Here is a 6,000-nt window from a genome sequence, read left to right on the forward strand (position 1 = left end):
CAGACATTGCCAACATACTGGCAGACAGGTTCAGTGCAAACTTCACCCCCCTCTCCCCCCCTAAAGGAGAGATAACTATCCCAGCCAAGTGTAGCCTCCCAGACATCTCAAATGCGCAGGTGAAAGCTGCTCTCTCTAAAGCTAAAAACACAGCATCAATGGGACCGGATGGTTCCCCGGCTGTGTGCTACACGAGCTAAATGAGGAATTAAACCTGCACATAAGGCAGCTGTTTAATTTCAGCCTTACCACAGGATACGTGCCCAAGGAGTGGCGTACGGCAACTGTGGTCCCACTCCACAAAGGCGGCGCCTCTATGGACCCTGGTAATTACCGCCCCATAAGCTTAACAAGTCTAGTCTGCAAAGCTATGGAGAGGATCATAATGGAGCTCATAAACAAAGATATAGGGGACTTGCAGACATTGGACCCGACCCAGTTTGGCTTCGCCAAGGGAAGATCATGCCTTTTGAACTTGGTCAACTTCTTCGAAACAGTCACCAAGGCCATTGATGAGGGAAATGTAGTCCATACAGCTTACCTTGACCTTGCAAAGGCTTTCGACACAATACCCCACTCGGGTATTGTAGAAAAACTTACCAGCTTAAATGTAAACCCATATGTCACAAGATGGGTTGCAAACTGGCTTAAGGACAGAACCCACAGGGTTAGAGTTGCTGGCGCTATGTCAGACTCCAAGCCGGTCACAAGTGGTGTCCCACAGGGCTCGGTCCTTGGCCCCCTATTGTTCGGCATCTACTTCTCAGAAGTACAGGCCAACATGGGAGGACTTTGGCTGACAAAGTTTGCTGACGACTGCAAACTGGGCGCCATAGTGAAAAGTGCATCGGACACGGATATCCTTCAGAAGGGACTCACGGAAACAGATAGCTGGTGCCAGAGCCATGGCCTGAAGTTAAACGCCAAACAATGTGTAGTCATACCCTTCGGGAAAAACAAGGTAACCCCAAGCTACCATATAGGTGGCAATCCACTAAGCACAGAAGAGGTTATCAGGGACCTGGGGACCCAGGTTGACAGTGGCCTTTCTTTTGACACTCATGTTGCTAAAGTGGTTAGAAAGGCCTTCTACATTGCCCACCTGATCATGAAGGGATTCACATCCAGATCTAGTGAGGTCATTGTTCCCTGTACTCTTCACTTATCAGACCAATGATCGAGTACAATGCCCCATTCGGGATGTATCTCACCCGACATCTGCAGCAATTGGAGAGACCCCAAAAGTTCCTCACCAAAAGAATAAAGGGACTCCAAAATCTGTCATATGCTGCCAGATTGAAGAAACTCCAGCTCTATTCAGTCGCATACCGTCTGCTCAGAGGTGACATGTGCCTGACATACAAGGCCATGTCCAACCCGGAATTAATGGACATGCTCCACCTCAAAAAATCCAAATCCACCAAAACCACTAGAGCAAGCGACTTAAACCTTAGCACGGATATAAATAGGACATGCTGGAGGGATAGATTTATCACTCAGAGATTCCCTATGCTGTGGAATAAAATCCTGGTCCATGTGAGGCAGAGCACCTCGCTGACTCTGTTCAAGAGAAATCTTGACCTGTGGATGGGAGATCGTAGGTTTACCCCGGGAATCATCTCTGTGTCACTGCTGGACAGAGGCACACCAAACTAATGGGCACAGTATTTTTTCATATAAGGGGTGGCGTAAGCCACAAAAATTTGGGCTAGGCTTATAAATGCCTTAGGGCAGATAGCCTAGTATAAACCTATGAACCTATGTATTTGGTATAATTTTGTCATATTCTGATATTTTGCCAATCTAGATTGTAACTGTATAAAGCTAAGTAAAAAGAAAAAAGTTGTTGAGCAAATTCTTTTAGAAAGGTATTGTAAAACACAAGAAGAAAATGTATACAGACTTTAGTAATTTTTTAGTTTTTATCTTAGACATGACATTCGTTGCATACTTTATTGTGATTTTTTTACTTTATTTGCCAGCTCTGAGTTTGGAATAGTACGTTTGATTATAAAGTGATGAAAAGTATTGATGAAAAAACTAAAATGAGAATTTCTTATTTGAATTGTTTCCCGTTTGTTTACCTTGTTTGCTTTATTTGCCTCATTAATAGCACTCAGCTTGCATTATGACAAAAGAAGGCCTGCGTAGTCTGAATATGTGTTTTCACATCTTGATACATTATCTGGAAATATATTGTGGTAACTTCTTTTAGTATGTTGTTGCCCTGACACTTAAATTCCAGGAACATCCTACACATCGCATTGGCATTTTAGAATGTGCTCCTTTTTCTTCTTTAGCCTTATATCCTGAATGAAGTATGAGTGGTACTTATTAATTTAGCTATGAGTGCTTCAGGTGTAGCCCATGAAGTCTCTCATGATGTCTCATTTTGATGTTAACCATATCATAATATTTAAATGTTTTCATTAATGAGTTCTTTGACTGAAAATGTTTTCAAACAATCATATTTCTAATTTTGTTGTGATTTTGAAGAGGGACTCTGATGTTTATTCTGCTTTTACTAATAGATTACGTTCCAATTGGTCTGACCAAATTCTGGGAGCTGTATGCAATTTGCATGTTTTGTCAGCTGAAGTAGTTGATAAGATGATGGGAACAGACTAATAAATTAATTGTTTGAAGCCTAGGTGAATAAATACTATCACCTATGGTCTCCAACTATCAGTCCAGATTACTTAAATAATAAAATTGGGATGTATTTTATCAATGCCGTTTTAGATATGAATCATGATTAACGCTAGTAGCATTTTAATCAAAACAATACCCTTATTTTTGGTATCCAGGTTATGCCATCAATTTTGATGAAAATTTATTTGACTGTTCTGTATATCTGTAATCAAAGCTGCATAAGCAGTAAATGTATATGCAGATGCAATAAAATTAAAAAAGTCTGTCATCTGTTACCACTTCCAGTTTGGAGAATTTCTATTTTAATTCTAAATTCATTGCAGCTAGTCTTCTTTTTTTCATTTAAGGGAATAATGTGAAATAAAACTGACTTCTGTCTTTTTATCTGTCTTTATTATATGTTATCCATTCAAGCAGAAGATTCCATTTTTTTCTTCAAATGATGAAAGAAATTAATTAATTTGGGGAGATTGCTGGCTCTATTACTTTTTCATTATTTATAATTGTATATGGCTAAGTGCCCGATAGGTTTGGCAGATATGTTTTGAATAACATATCAGAAGTTTCTCATTCCCAAGAACTGTAAAAATAATTTAATCTGTAGTAAAGGTAACTTTAGTTAACAAATCATAGATAAACTTTTATTGTTTTCCTTCTAAAATGCAGAACAATGCCTTGACATAATCACATAATCACATAATCATAATGACTGTTAATTTCTGGAATCCCTTATTAGTTTACCTTCTTCACTTCCATAACCCCCCTACACACACACACACACACACACACACACACACACACACACACACACACACACACACATATACACACACACACAACATAGCCCATGAATTCTCAGTATCATATTATAGCATATGTTTTCTTATCTTACTGATGATTTAGTGCTTTTCTTTATAAATTCATGGAATTCTGTGTCTGAAATAAGTTCCAGCGATGTTACTGTATATAACACTTTACTGCAAATTAAACTAAATGCCAGGCACCCAGTATTACTGCTTCACAGGTTAAAACAGCACTGTCCAAGGCCAAGAATACAGCTTCTATGGGACCTGACAATATCCCTGGCTGTGTTCTACATGAGCTACAGAGTGAACTGGCACCTCACCTGTGTGCCTTGTTCAATCACAACCTCACCTCAGGCTATGTCCCTACCAAATGGTGCACTTCTACAGTCATCCCTCTCCACAAAGGAGGAGCAACTACAGACCCTGGGAACTATTGCCCCATTAGCCTTTCAAGTCTGATATGCAAAGCTATGAAATGTGTCATTATGGACCTAATTAACAAGGATATAGGGAATCTCCAAGCTCTGGATCCTTGACAGTTTGGTTTTGTGAAAGGTAGATCATGCCTGCTTAACTTGGTCAACTTCTTTGAGTCAGTCACCAGAGATGTGGATGAAGGCAAGTTGATTCATACAGCCTACCTTGATCTGGCCAAGGCCTGTGACACCATTTCCCACTCAGGAATCATAGAAAAACTCACTAAGCTAAATGTCAACCCTTATATCACTAGGTGGGTTACAAAGTGGCTCATATAGAGAAGACAGTAGCTGACACCAAGTCAGACTGCCGACCAGTCACAAGTGGAGTCCCACAGGGATAGGTCCTGGGTCCTCTCCTGTTTGGTATCTGCTTCTCACAAGTCCAGGCCAACACAAAGGGACTCTGGCTGCCAATGTTTGCAGATGATTGTAAGTTGGGAGCCATTATTACCTCCTCAAGTGATGTTGACATCCTACAGAAAGGCCTCACTAAGACCAGCAACTGGTGTCAGAACCATGGCCTTAAGCTAAATGCCAAAAATGTGCCATCATCCTCTTTGGAAAAAACCCAATTCCCATGAATTACCACATCAATGGGAATCCACTGAACACAGAAGGTGTTATAAGAGATCTGAGAACACAGTTTGAAAGCAACCTCTCTTTTGACCACCACATTGCCACTGTGGTCAGAAATTCCTTATATGTGGCACATCTCATTAGTAAGGGTTTTGCATCCAGGAAGAAAGAGGTCACTGTCACCCTCTACTCTTTCCTCATTAGGCCAACCATCGAGTACAATGTCCCATTTGGCATGTACCTCACTAGACACCTGCAAAAACTGGAGAGGCCACAAAAGTACCTCACAAGGAAGATCCTAGGCCTTAAACACTTGTCCTATATGGACAGACTCAAAAAACTCTAACTAACTAACTCTAACTATTCTGTGTCTCATATCGCCTACTTAGAGGTGATCTCTGCTTGACCTACAAAGCCATGTCTGACCCAGCTCTGTTAGAAATGCTACATCTAAAGATATCCCAATCCCTCCCCACCACACGCTCCAGAGACATCAACCTCATTATCACAATCAACAGAACATGCTGGAGGGACAGGTTCATAACCCAGAGACTGCCCATACTATAGAATAGACTTCCCATACATGTCAAACAGAGCACCTCACTGGCCCTCTTCAAGAGAAATCTTGATGAGTGGATGGGAAATAGAAAATTCACCTTGGGGATCACTCTAGTGGTTCTACTCGACAGAGGCACTAGGAACTAAGGTCAGGTGGAACGATGCCAGGGTAAGCCTGTAGGCTAGGCTTGTAAAGGCTCCAGAGCCATTAGCCTGCTACACACCTATGAACCTAATAGTGTTATCTATTAAATGCAAACCACTATCAAATATAGTCCATGAATATGCTTTCCCTTATAAACAATGTAAAATATGTTAGGTTTTCAATAAGCATCACACTTTTCAAACATGAAGAAAAACAGAAAATTAAAAGTTTAATGTATCATACATGAAATGGAAACCACACCTGTTCATATTGAATAAAACTTCATTTGAATTAAAACTGATGGAAGATACACTTAAAGTGTAATAAGTTATTCTGGCTGTCTCAACATATTCCCAACAAATGCCCCAGCATGTGAATAATTGTAAATTAAAGTTGTTTGCTTTTTAGCCTTTTGAAGATTCATTACTCTATGCAATTGGACCATGGACTTTAAAAATCTGAGTGTGATTAGTAATTAGAAACAACTAATTTCAAAATTCAATACCTACTAAAAGCATTTTCTCCAGGATAAACCCTCTTCTGCATTCTCCATATAGGGACTGCACTCCTCACTGTACTGCTACTTATATAAACCAACTGTGAGATTACTATACCTCAGAGAATAGAAAATTCTTCACAAGACTGCAATTTTAGACATAATACATATATACCACTGCTCACAATTAACTTTTTGACATTGCAAAATTTGCAGCTTAGAGTAATTGTGTTATACTACCTATTGTGTAAATTCAACTTAAGTAATCAGTGATGGGCATATTCTCAG

Source organism: Protopterus annectens, chromosome 1.part0 (assembly GCF_019279795.1).
Source record: "Protopterus annectens isolate FY-2018-M chromosome 1.part0, PAN1.0, whole genome shotgun sequence".
Lineage (NCBI taxonomy): Eukaryota > Metazoa > Chordata > Ceratodontiformes > Protopteridae > Protopterus > Protopterus annectens.